This window comes from Leopardus geoffroyi, chromosome A1 (genome assembly GCF_018350155.1).
Source record: "Leopardus geoffroyi isolate Oge1 chromosome A1, O.geoffroyi_Oge1_pat1.0, whole genome shotgun sequence".
NCBI classification, from domain to species: domain Eukaryota; kingdom Metazoa; phylum Chordata; class Mammalia; order Carnivora; family Felidae; genus Leopardus; species Leopardus geoffroyi.
This window is the reverse complement of record NC_059326.1, coordinates 1,098,884-1,113,146: the sequence shown is the minus strand read 5'-3', so window position 1 is coordinate 1,113,146 and position 14,263 is coordinate 1,098,884.

Sequence of the window (14,263 nt, the reverse complement as noted above, 5' to 3'; positions counted from 1 at the left end):
GCGTCCGACTTCAGCCAGGTCACGATCTCGCGGTCCGTGAGTTCGAGCCCCGCTTCGGGCTCTGGGCTGATGGCTCAGAGCCTGGAGCCTGTTTCCAATTCTCTGTCTCCCTCTCTCTCTGCCCCTCCCCCATTCATGCTCTGTCTCTCTCTGTCCCAAAAATAAATAAACGTTGAAAAAAAAAAAAAAAAAAAAAGAGTCTCTTCTGTTTTGTCCCCCTCCCTGTTTTTATATTATTGTTGCTTCCTTTCCCTTGTGTTCACCTGTTCCGTGTCTTAAAGTCCTCATATGAGTGAGGTCATATGATATTTGTCTTTCTCTGACTAATTTCGCTTAGCGTAATACCCTCCGGTTCCATCCACGTAGCTGCAAATGGCAAGACTTCATTCTTTTTGATTGTCGAGTAATACTCCATTGGTAACATATACACCACATCTTCTTTATCCATTCATCCATCGATGGACATTTGGGCTCTTTCCATACGTTGGCTGTTGATAGAGCTGCTATAAACATGGGGTGTATGTGCCCCTTCGAAACAGCACACCTGTATCCCTTGGATAAATACCCAGTAGTGCAATTTCTGGGTCGTAGGGCATTTCTGAAAATTCCCAAGAGAAATCTATTTTGAGGTCACATTTAAAAACAGAAAAACCCTGGGGCGCCTGGGTGGCTCAGTCAGTTAAGCATCTGACTTAGGCTCCGGTCATGATCTTGCAGTTTGTGAGTTCAAGCCCCGCATCAGGCTCCGTGCTGACAGCTCAGATCCTGGAGCCTGCTTCGGATTCTGTGTCTCCCTCTCTCTCGCTCTCTGCCCCTCCCCCACTCATGCTCTGTCTCTGTCTCAGAAATAAACATTAAAAAAAACTTAAAAAAAAAACAGAAAAACCCAAACACTATATATATATATATATATATATATACTTTTTTAAAGTTTCTAATGACTTTATTAGATTTTTGCATGCATATCACACTTCAATAAAAAGTTTACTTAAAAAAAAAAGGCAGAGATCACAAGCTGAAGGCTCATGGGCTACACCCATCCTCAGGGGGCTTGCTCTGGCCATTCTGGATTAGAAGCCAGTATTAAAATTTCAAATCCTGGGACACAAGGAGAGTGCCTGTGTCCCACTCACTCCGTTGGAATGGTCCCTGCCCTAGCCTTCCAGCTTTGGCTTCACCCTTCCCTTGCAAGAGAGAAAGACCGTGTCCGGGCGGCAATGGCTCCAAAGGGAACTGGGCCTCCCTTTTTTTTTGCTGCAGCACTCTGGGCCACCAGGCCTCATGGGCTTTGTAGTTTGATGCTCTATCAAGCATCAGCCTAGCTTTCTGGTGAAATGCCCACACTTCAGTGACCAATGCCAAGCTCTACAACTGCACTACCCATCAGCTCGGAGTCCCCCTCCCTTGGGGATCCCGGTCTAGCGTCCAGCCCTGAGCTGTCTGCTGAGAAGGAGTGCCTTTCCAGAAGGCCCTGCCTCAGCTTGTGAGCTTGTAGGACAAGTCCAAGTAAGTCTGAATGAAACGGCAATGTTTATAAATTGTGCATCTTAAAGAAAGACTAGAAGGAAATAACAGTGATTGTTTCTGGGACTACAGATGAATTTTGCTTCCCTTTTCTGCAGTTTTATAATAAACTAAGTACTTGTGACATCAGATATAAAGGGCAGATACTAGGATACATATTTGTGATATAAAATTCAGTGGCCAAGAGGGAGCATCCTGTGAGAAAGAGTGTGATTTTAATGCACGGATGTTGTGACATCTGTTACGGGAGACCCCAGGTACAATAACCTCTTCAAACCTCCGGGGCCATCAAGTCATTATGATTAATAACCACTACAATTAACTAGTTATACATTTTTATATATAATTATAATGAATTACGGTACCCAATTATTATTTTTCCCTTTTCCTGAGAAGTAGGCAGGTTAACAGAGGTGAACCTCACCCACAGTTCTTAATTTTTTTTTTTTTAACGTTTATTTATTTTTGGGACAGAGAGAGACAGAGCATGAACGGGGGAGGGGCAGAGAGAGAGGGAGACACAGAATCGGAAACAGGCTCCAGGCTCCGAGCCATCAGCCCAGAGCCCGACGCGGGGCTCGAACTCCCGGACCGCGAGATCGTGACCTGGCTGAAGTCGGACGCTCAACCGACTGCGCCACCCAGGCGCCCCCTCACCCACGGTTCTTAAGCAAGCCAACCACGGGGCTCAGGGCCTGTTGAGAAAAGAAGTGTTGCATATCCACATTGTCACAGAACTTCCAACGTTGCCAATCTCCTGCTTATATTTGCTTTGTCTAGAAAACCTGTGTCCTTGAGTATATTCTCATATATACTTGAGAATTTTCTATGCCCCCCCCCAAAATAATACATTGTAATTGTCGGTCTCTATGGGACCCCAAGGGACTGACAGGGCGAGAGCAACCTCCTAACCACCACCTCCCACCACACTTCCTCCCACCCTCTACGAGAAGGATTTGCCCTGCAGCTCTAATCAAGCATGCACCTCAGGCCTCTCCCTTGCCTGGGTTCCCTCCAAGGCCTTCCAAGAGGAAGTGGCAATCTGTTACATAGTCAGATGTTTTGTAAAATTCACAAAAGTACTTAACCACAGTTGGCTCAGCCTCCATTTCTCTTTCCACTCAACTGCCGGCTCACTTCCCTCCCTCGCGCATGGAGTGCTGGAGGGCATTCTAAAGGCACTCCTCATTGAATCCATTTCTAAAGAAATACTTACTCTCGTACCTAACTTCTTTTTTTTTAATTTAGGTTTTACCTATTTTTATTTTATTTTATTATTTTGAGAGAGAGAGAGAAACACCCACACGCACAAGAGGGAGGGAGACGCCCAGTGCAGAGCCCAACAAGGGGCTTGATCTCACGACCTGAGCCCAAATCAAGAGTCGGAGGCTTAACTGACTGAGCCACCCAGGTGATACTTAATACCTAACTTCTTATTTGCACTTTTGCAAATACAAGTGGTGGTCAAGGGAACCAACTCTGAGGCCAGAGCCATGCTGGATTCCTGGCTCTATGACCTTGGACAAGTGACTTCACACCGTGTGCCTAGCTCCTCTCTGTAAAATGGAGGTATCAGTGGGACCCCCCTCGTGGGACTGTTGTAAAGGACTCAGAGCAGTGGGTGCCACTTAGGCGGTAGTGTCAGTATGAATGCTTTTGCACGTGGTCTAATTTGCACTTTGTCCCGTGTACGTTGGCGACGATACTATCATCTTGCGTGGCTGTCCTGAGGATTCAGAGATGATTCACACGAGGTACCTGACATGTCCAATGAGTAAAAGTTATTTATGTGGGAAGTTTATGAGCATATAAATGTAAAAATAATTAATTTGGGGTGATTTTTTTAAACCTAAAATTATATATTATTTCCCCATTTTCAATTTGGTTACAGTCATTTTACATATTCTCTGAGTCTCGCCACAACCTTGCAAAGGAAGGATCGCTGTTTCATTGAAAGAAAGGAAGCTTGGGAAGTTTCGATAACTCGGCAATATTCCTGTCAGAAATAAAGGGAGAGTAAAATTTGGGAGTTCTGAAATATATTCTTCCCATTGCCACCCGAATGCATTTTCTGTTGCTACCACAACAAATTACCACAAATTTCATGGCTTAAGGCAACACAAATTTATTATCGTTCTGGAGATTAGAAGTCCAAAGTGAGTCTCACTGAGCCAGTATCAAGGTGCTGGCAGGACTGGTTCCTTCCAGAAACTCTGGGGAAGAATCTGTCTCCTTGCCTTTTCCAGCTTCTCTAGATGCCCTCATTCTTTGACCTGTGGCTCTTCCACCATCTTGAAAGTCAGAATAGTTGAGTCCATCTGAGACCAGATCATTCCAACCTCCTCTCCCGCCTCCTTCATTCACTTTTTTTTTTTTTAATTTTTTTTTTCAACGTTTATTTATTTTTGGGACAGAGAGAGACAGAGCATGAACAGGGGAGGGGCAGAGAGAGAGGGAGACACAGAATCGGAAACAGGCTCCAGGCTCCGAGCCATCAGCCCAGAGCCCGACGCGGGGCCCGAACTCCCGGACCGCGAGATCGTGACCTGGCTGAAGTCGGACGCTTAACCGACTGCGCCACCCAGGCGCCCCATCCTTCGTTCACTTTTAAGAACACTTGTGATTACATCGGGCTCACCAGATAACCTACCTATCCTAAAGTCAGCTTGTTAGAAACCTTAATTGCATTAGCATCCTTAATTCTCCCTTTGCTGTTTCAGCTAACATATCTACAAGTTCAGGATGTGGACATCTTTGGGGGGACATGTTTCTACCTACCGCATCATCCAAAGAACCAAAGTAAGGGTGGGCTCAAAACGGGGTAAGGGAGGTAGCCTTAATTTCTATAGGCCAAATGCAATATAACTTCTCAGAAAGTTGGCTTTCTGTTTTGTTGTATTTTGTTTTGCTTGCTTCAGTCTGATTCTCATTTATGTTCTGGATTATTAGTTGTCATCTAAGCCACCTCCGGGTGTAGGAAGCGGCATCATTGTTGATATAGACGTTTAACACTTTTTAAAAATTCCAGCAGAGTTAACATACGGTGTTGAGTTAGTTTCAGGTGTACGACATAGTGATTCAACAATTCTATGCATCACTCAGTGCTCATCACAATAAGTGTCCTCTTAATCCCCTTCACCCATTCACCCATCCCCTCACCCACCTCCCCTCTGGTAACCATCAGTTTGTTCTCCACAGTTAAAAGTCTTTTGTTACTTGCCTCTCTTTCTTTTTCTTCCTTTGCTCATTTGTTTTCTTTCTTAAATTCCACGTATGAGTGAAATCATGTTGTATTTGTCTTTCTATGACTAATTTCACTTAGCATTGTATTCTCATCCATGTTGTTGCAAATAACAAGATTTCATGCTTTTTATGACTAATATTTATATGTATGTAAAATGGAATATGTTAATGGAATGTATATATAGTGGAATATTATAATGGAATATTTCATGCTTTTTATGACTGAGCAATATTCCGTGACATGTATGTGTGTATGTATGTGACTTCTTCTTCATCCATTCATCTGTTACGGACGTTTAGGCTGCTTCCATAATTTAAGCTATCGTAGATAATGCTGCAACGGACGTAGGGGTGCATACGTCTTTTCAAATCAGTGTTTTTGTATTTGTGTAAATCCCCAGTAGTGGGATTACTGGATCCTGTGGTAGTTCTACTTTTAATTTTTTGAGGAACCTCCGTGCTGTTTTCCACAGCGGCTGCACCAGTTCGCACTCCCACCAACAGTGCACAAGGGTGCCTTTTTCTCCACATCCTCTCCAGCACTTGCTGTTTCTTGCATTTTGTATTTTAGCCATTCTGACAGGTGTGAGGTGATATCTCTTGTGATTTTAATTTGCATTTCCCTGATGGTTAGTGATGTTGGGCATCTTTTCATGTGTCTGTTGGCCATCTGCATGTCTTCTTTGGAGAAATGTCTATTCGTCTCTTCTGCCTATTTTAATTGAATTATTTGGGTTTTTTGGTATTGGGTTGTATAAATGCTTTCTATATTTTGGATACTAACCCTTTATCAGATATGTTATTTGCAAGTATCTTCTCCCATTCAGTAGGTTGTCTTTTAGTTTTTGTTAATTGTTCCCTTCATTGTGTGGAAACTTTTTATTTTGATGTAGTCCCAATATTTTGGTTTTGCTTTTGTTTCCTTTGACTTAGAAGACATATCTAGAAAAATGATGCTACAGCTGACGTAGAAATTACTGCCTGTGCTCTCTTCTAGGACTTTTATGGTTTCAAGTCTCACATTTAGGTCCTTAGTCCATTTTGAGTTTATTTTCGTGTAGAGTGTAAGAAACTGATTCTTTTGCGTGTTGCTGTCCGGTTTTCCCAACACCATTTCTGGAAGAGACCGTCTTTTTCTCATTGTGTATTCTTGCCTCGTTTGTTGAAGATCCACTGATCATACAATTGTGGGTTTACTTCTGGACTCTCTATCCTGTTCCATTGATCTGTGTGTCTATATTTATCCATACTACCCAACGCAATCTATAGATTCAATGCAATCCCTGTGAAAACGCCAACAGCATTTTTCACACAGCTAGAACAAATAACCCTAAAACTTGTATGGAACCACAGAAGTAATCTTGAAAAAGAAGAACAAAACTGGAGGTTTCACAACCCCAGACTTCAAGATATACCACAAGCCTATAGTAACCCAGTGTGGGTAATGTTGAACGCTTTCTGATGATCAGAGCCACTTGCTACACTGACTGCTAAGTGTGCTCAGACAAAAACGTGACTTCTAATCTCCTCTCCACCCGTGGCGTCAGGTTACAAGCCCACTCTGCGCCCCAGGTTGACGCAGGCAGCTGTGAGGGGAGCCGTATGTCTCTGGCTTCACCTTTTCCGCTTCTTTGCTCTCTCCCTTTCTCTCCTTGCTCCTCCCCACCCTCTCTCCTTGGTCTTGTCTCTAGCTTTCCGTCAACGCTTCTCTCCTCATCCTAGCTGAAACAGCCAGGCAGGGCTGAGTGACTTGGGCATCAGAACCGGAAGGGCCTGAGTTTGCATCTGAATTCCACCCCCGGCCGGCTGCAGGCCTCGGACAAGCCATCTGACAACTCTGGGTTTTCACTGTCCACGTAGAAACATGGGAGTGATGTGGAAGCGGACCGGCCTCCCATCTAAGGACCCAGGTTTGGGAAGACTGACCCGGCCGCCCTTCGGGCCCTGCTCGCCACTACCCACCATGTGTCCTTGGACAAGGTATTTAAACCTCTTGAGCTTCCCTCCCTCAGCTGTGAGAGACCCTTACTTCGTGCGATTGCGGTGAAATTGACAGAACATGTAAAACCCAAGAGTGACCATCTCCATGAGGCGCCTGGGTGGCTCAGACGGTTGAGTGTCCGACTTCGGCTGGGGTCATGATCTCACGGTTCGTGGTTCGAGCCCCGCGTCGGGCTCTGGGCTGACAGCTCAGAGCCTGGAGGCTGCTTCGGATTCTGCGTCTCCCTCTCTCTCTCTGCGTCTCCCACACTCATGCTCTGTTTCTCTGTCTCTCAAGAATGAATAAACGTTAAAAAAAAAAAGTTTTTTAAAAAACAAATGTCTCGGGGCGCCTGGGTGGCGCAGTCGGTTAAGCGTCCGACTTCAGCCAGGTCACGATCTCGCGGTCCGTGAGTTCGAGCCCCGCGTCAGGCTCTGGGCTGATGGCTCGGAGCCTGGAGCCTGTTTCCGATTCTGTGTCTCCCTCTCTCTCTGCCCCTCCCCCGTTCATGCTCTGTCTCTCTCTGTCCCAAAAATAAACGTTGAAACAAAAACAAAAACAAAAACAAAAACAAAAACAAATGTCTCTATCTCCAAATTGAAAATAGGCAAATATATAATTTTAGGTTTAAAATGACCACCCCCAATTGTTTTTACAAGTATATGCTTAGCTATAAACTTCCCAAATAAATAACTTTTATTCACTGAATGTGTCAGGCACTTTACGTGAATCATGTCACTTACGCCTCGCAACAACCATTCGAGAAAGTATCATCGCCGATGTACCCGGGGGAAGCTGCAAGTTAGACCACGTGTAAAGACATTAGTCCTAACACTACCACCTAAGTGTCACTGCTCTGAGTCCTTTCCACAGCCCTATAAGGAGGGCCCTACAGGTACTTCCATTTCACGGGTAGGAGCTGAGGCACAGAGACCTGAGGTCAGGAGGACACTTGCCAGGACTCCAGTGAGACGATCTGGCTGCAGAGCTGGTTCTCTTGACCACCCGCCGTGTCTGTCTGAGCCCACAGGTGCCTTTCAGAACTCGTAGGAAAGTGTCCCATCTTTGGCATGTGAGTTGTGCACTCCGGTGGGGCTTGGCCTCTTTCATACCATAGGGTGCAACATAAAGCCCTCAACAAAAAAATACATTTCTATTCAAAGTGAATTTTAGGGGCGCCTGGGTGGCTCACTCGGTTAATCATCTGAGTTTTGATTTCAGCTCGGGTCATGATCTCATGGTTCTTGAGTTTGAGCCCCACATTGGACTCTGCACTGACAGTGTGGAGGCTGCTTGGGATTTTCTCTCTCTCCCTCTCACTCTGTGCCTCCCCTGCTCGGGTTCTGTCTGTCTCTGTCTCTCAAAAATAAAGTAAAAACATAAAAAAAGTTTTAATAAAAATTAAAAAAATAAAAATGAATTTTAAATACAGTGTTTTTGACAAAAATCAGATTATTAATGTTATGATATGTTCCTTTGAATGAGTTCTCAACTCTGGGAAGCATTTTTTTTTTTTTTTTCCAACGTTTATTTATTTTTGGGACAGAGAGAGACAGAGCATGAACGGGGGAGGGGCAGAGAGAGAGGGAGACACAGAATGGGAAGCAGGCTCCAGGCTCTGAGCCATCAGCCCAGAGCCCGACGCGGGGCTCGAACTCACGGACCGCGAGATCGTGACCTGGCTGAAGTTGGACGCTCAACCGACTGCGCCACCCAGGCGCCCCTAGGAAGCATTTTTAATATCACTGAAAGGATTGTTGAAAAACTATTTCTTTAACTACAAAAACAAGATCACTATCAAACTTTGGCTGCAAGACTATGTCTTTTATTACTGCCTTTAGTAGGCAGAGATGTGGCTGGTTTGGGTAAGACACAAAGCAGCTGACAGAATACTAAAAATTTGGAGTTTATCCATTTGGCAAATCCAGCTAAGATGGAAAATAGTTGCTTCTTATTTTTTTTTTATTCAAGACCTCATAAAATTTGGTTTTTTAATGTCTATTTTTGAGAGAGAGGGAGAGATTACATGAGCATGAGTAGGGGTGGGGTAGAGTGGGGGACAGAAAATCTGAAGCAGGGTCTGCACAGACAGGAAACAGTTCCACTGGTGCAGGGGGGCAGCAGACTCATGAACACTGGTGGGGGGGCAGCAAACTCATGAAGACTGGTGGGGGGTCAGCAAACTCATGTAGACTGGTGGGGGGCAGCAAACTCATGAAGACTGGTGGTGGTGGGGCAGCAGACTCATGAAGACTGGTGGTGGGGGGGCAGCAGACTCATGAAGACTAGTGATGGGGGGCACTGCAAACTCATGAAGACTGGTGAGGGGGGCAGCAGACTCATGAAGACTGGTGGGGGGCAGCAAACTCATGAAGACTAGTGAGAGGGGGCAGCAGACTCATGAAGACTGGTGGGGAGGGGGGCGCTGCAAACTCATGAAGACTGGTGAGAGGGGGCAGCAGATTCATGAAGATTGGTGGCGGGGGGGGCAGCAGACTTATGAAGACTAGTGATGGGGGGCTCTGCAAATTCATGAAGACTGGTTCGGGGGGCAGCAGACTCATGAATACTGGTGGTAGGGGGGCAGCAGACTCATGAAGACTAGTGATGGGGTGCGCTGCAAACTCATGAAGACTGGTGGGGGGGGCACTGCAAACTCATGAAGACTCGTGGTGGGGGCAGCAGACTCATGAAGACTAGTGATGGGGGGCGCTGCAAACTCATGAAGACTGGTGGGGGGGCAGCAAACTCATGAAGATTGGTGAGCGGGGGCACTGCAAACTCATGAGGACTGGTGATGGGGGGCGCTGCAAACTCATGAAGACTGGTGGCGGGGAAGGGGCGGGTGGGCAGCAAACTCATGAACCACAAGATCACGACATGAGCTAAAGTTGGGAAACGTTCTCTAATGAAAACCTGCTTGGAGGTTTCAGCTGCTTTTCCAGGTAGAAACCTACTTGTCCACACTGAAACGGTGTCCTCCAGAGTTTGTATTTATATAGACACCAGACTGAACTCAGACATCCAGGCGATTTTGTGTACGTAAGTATGGCGCTGACTGGTAGAAGACCAAGAGGTAAGCGCTGGCCAATTTCTGATTCCAGCCCAACCTCTAACTTTCCATATGCCTCTAGAATGAGTCATTTAGGAGGGTAAGAACTTTGGGTTACAGCCTAGAAGTGGACCCAGTGAGGATAGCTCCTCCTCGCCCCCCTGTGCTGGGCTGGGACCATGTCTGCCTGCACCATGGCTTGGCACATAGTAGGCCCTTAATAGTGACCCAATGAGTGAATGACTGAATGAATGAAAACTTGGGTTCTAAACTTAAACTGACACAGAATAGATATCAGAGAAGCTTATTCCCTTGCCAGAGCTAATTCTTTTTCTAAATCCAGCTTCATTGAGATATAATTTGTGTTCACCACATGTATATGCCAAATGTATACTGCCACACTCAAGAACATTTCTGTCACCCCAAAAGTTTCCCTTGAGCTCCTTCTAGTCAATTCTTCTTCACCACCAACTTTGGGCAATCACTGATCTGCTTTTTGACATCATAGAATAGTCTTTTCTGGAGTTGCACATAAATGGAATTATACAGTGGGAATCAACTCTCTATGTCCGTCTTATTTTACACAACATAACGTTTTCAAGATTCATCTCTGTTGTTGTAGGTTTCAATAGCTTGTTCCTTTTTTGCTGAGAATTCCTTTATCTGTTCACTCTCCTGTTAATGAACTTTTGGGTAGTGTGTTAGGGTTCTCCGGGGAGAGGGGGGATTTATGTACGTATGTATGTGTGTATCATGAGGAATTGCCTCACATGATTATAGAGGCTGACAAGTCCCAATCTGCAGTTGGCAAGTTGGAGACCCCAGAGAGGTCTGAGGTGTGAATTTTAGTTCCAAGGCCAGTAGACTTTGAGACCCAGGAAGAGCCAATGTTCCAGTTCAAGTCTGAGGGCAAGAAAAAACAACAATGTTCCAATTGAAAGCTGTCAGGCAGGAGAATTCTCTCTTACTCACAGGAGGGTCAGCGTTTTTGTTCTCTTCAGGGCTTCAACTGGTTGAATGAGGCCCACCCACATTGGGAAGAGCAATCTGCTTCACTCAGTCTACCAATCTAAATGTTAATCTCATCCAAAAACTCCCTCATAGAAAAGCACCCAGAGTAATGTTTGACCAGATATCTGGGCATCCTGTGGCCCGGTCCAGTTGACTTATAAAATTAACCATCATGAATAGTTCATTTTTCAACCCAGTTTGAACCAAGTTTGGGGCTATTCTGATGAACATTTGTGTACAAACCTTTATGGAGACATATTTTTAGTCCTAAGAGTGCCATGGCTGGGCTCTATGGTGAGTGTATATTTAACTTTTAAAATAAGCTTTCAAGTGTTTGCCAAAGTGGTTGTACAATCTTATATCTGTGCCAACAGGGTAGGAGAGTTTCAGGTACAGTTGCCACATTCTTGGTAATTTAACATGGAAGATAAATATTTTCCTTGCAAATAGAGAAATCATGAAATGTATACAAATACATTTCAGATTTTTCATATGCTTTTTTTAAATGTTTATTTTTGAGAGAGAGAGAGAGACAGACAGAGCATGAGCAGGGGAGGGGCAGAGAGAGGGAGACACCGAAGCCAAAGCAGGCTGCAGGCTCTGAGCTGTCAGCACAGAGCCTGACCCGGGGCTGGAACCCACGAACCGGGAGATCATGACCTTAACTGAAGTCGGACGCTTAACCGACTGATCCACCCAGGTGCCCCTCATCTGCTTTTTCAATATCATTACTTAGTTGATTACATCCTTGACAGTTGAATCAGTGGAAAAGGAAAATCCAGAGTTACCCTTTAGGAACCTGGGTGTGTCAGTTATTTATTGCCACAATAATGCTGCCTAACAAACAGTGACATAGGACAAGAAACATTTGTTTCATTTATGAGACCGCAGGTTTCACTTTATCTGGGCTGGACTGTTGGTGTCACTCAGGCTAGCCAGTAGGGCCAGAAAGCTCTCTTATCGCTGCTGGGGCCACTCGGATGGTTGACAGTCGCTGGCTGTTGGCTGACGTAGGACACGTTTGCTGGCAGAAACTTGGGTGGCTCTGCTGTGTTCTGCGTGCCCCAGGTCCCAGTAGGCTAACCGAGGCATGCCCTTGAGGGCACGTGAGGAGTAAGAGTGGAAATAGAGACACACAAGCGTTTCCTTAAGCCTCGCTCGTGTCACATCTGCTCACTTTCCGCGGCCAAAGCAAGTGACACAGCCGAACTCAGAACCAGGGAGAGGGAGAGCTGCATCCTCTCTTTAGCGAGAACCAAAGGCTCGCGTGGGAAGGAACACAGCTGCAGGCAGGGTCCTTAAGGCAATCAATCTTTCACACGCAGTGTATCACATTTACTACAACTGGAGAATCAGAGACCCTTCAAGAAAACAAAGTCATCAAGAGGCCCGGGACTGGGATGCAGAAGCACGCCCTTGTCCCCCAGTGTCGTTGATCTCAGCGCAGCTGATTGCTACGAGAGCTGAATCCACAGTTCGGCAATTTAGCCTGCGCTGGAGTCGCGGGAGCCGCTTTTCTTCCCCTCGGTATTTGTATTGCCGAATGTTTTACGCACAGAGAAGAGGGGTATAAGTTCCATCCATCCAGCGTAAAGAATCGTAAAAGCTGAACACTCGGGCATCCACCCTCAGAGTAAGGAATGCAATATTACTAAGACCTAGGGAGCTCTCGTTTGCCTCTTTGTGATCACCATGCCCTCCCTCCCCACAAGAGGTAACTTCTATCCTAAGTTTCATGTTAATAATTCCCTTGCTTTTCTTTATGGTTCTACAGCGTTTGTAGCTATCCGTAGACAATAAACATTGCTTAATTTTCCTTTACTTTGGACTTCATATAAATAGAATCAGTGTACACACATTGCTTTGAACGTCGCTTTTTGTTCCTTAAAATTGTTTCTGAGATTTATCCATATCGTTTATCCATTAAGCTCATTTTCATCGCTGCGTCTTATCTTGCTGTATCCACTGTATTTACTATCTAATCTACTGTTGGTGGGCATTCAGGTTGTTTTCTGCTGTAGGCTAATTTAAGCAATGATGCTACAAACATATTTGCACATGTCTCTTGAGCTCCAGTGCAAGCGTATGTCTACTTTATGTATCTGAGAGTGAACTTGCTTGGCATTTACACGTTCAGTTTCATTAGGCAATACCCACGTGTTTTACAAAATGAGACAAGCTACAAATGAGCGGTATTAGTAATGAAGATTACAAGCTATTTAAGAAAAGTAAAAACTCATTTAAGAAATTAAAAATAAAATTTAAAAGTTCCTAGAAAAATACAGATTACTAAAATAGATTCCAGAAGAAAAAGAAAACCTGAATGCTTTTATAAGCATTAAAATCATTGAACCAGTAGTTAAAAATCTCGCCGCAAAGAAAATACCGGTTTTCTAGTTAGGCTCATAGGGTGGCTCCATAGGAACATTCTACCATTTATGGAATTTATCGTATTTATCATTTCTTTACTAGCCATTCTTTCTTGAATCTCAGACATTTTCCCGCTTCCTGAAGGAAGCACTGAAATTCCTTAAGGGAAGACTTAATGCTGGTAAACTCTCAGTTTTTATTTACCCAAAATATCTTCACTTCCCCCTTCCAATTAAAACCAGTTTCAATGTGTGCAGAAACTTAGGCTAACGTACTTTTGAAGGTGTCGTCCCGCTGTCTTCTGCCCCCATTACTGTGGGAAAAGTGACTTGCTCTAAGCATCACTGTTCTTTCTTCCCTGAAGTTCCTCTTTCTTCACAACTGCTGTTAAGGCTTGTTCTCCCTTCCCAGTGCAGTGTCAGGAAGTCAAAGAAAAGGCCACTTTTTAGTGCTATGCATTTTTTTAATGTTTATTTATTTATTTTTGAGACAGAGTGCAAGCAGAGGAGGGGCAGAGAGAGAAGGGGAGAGAGAATCCGAAGCAGGCTCCAGGCTCCGAGCTGTCAGCCCAGAGCCCGACGCGGGACTTGAACTCACAAACCACGAGATCATGACCTGAGCCGAAGCGGACGCCCAACCGACTGAGCCACCCGGGAGCCCCAGTGCTATACGAAATTGTTTTAAAAACTTCTTCCCTCACTTCTCCAAGGATTCTCTTGAAACCCACTTTGAGGAAAGTGTAGACTTTGGCAGATAAGCACAAGACCATTCTCTAGTGTTTATACAGAGGAGTTATGGACATTTTCTCATTATATGTTTCTAAGGGGCACATGAATATCACTTGAAGTAAATTGTAATTTGGGGCAGTTAAGCACAGGTCAGTCCCCATTTTTGTAAAGAGGCCTTTAAGAACACCTCTTACCGCATGTATTTTAAAAGAATTTTTTCTCTTTGGTGTTCAGCATATTTATTATAATGAATGGATTTCCCTTTAAGATTTCTGCTTCCTGAGTTGTGAGGATTGCTGTCCCTTGTTGACTTTGGAAAATTCTCAGCCATTATCTCTTCAAACATTGCCTCTT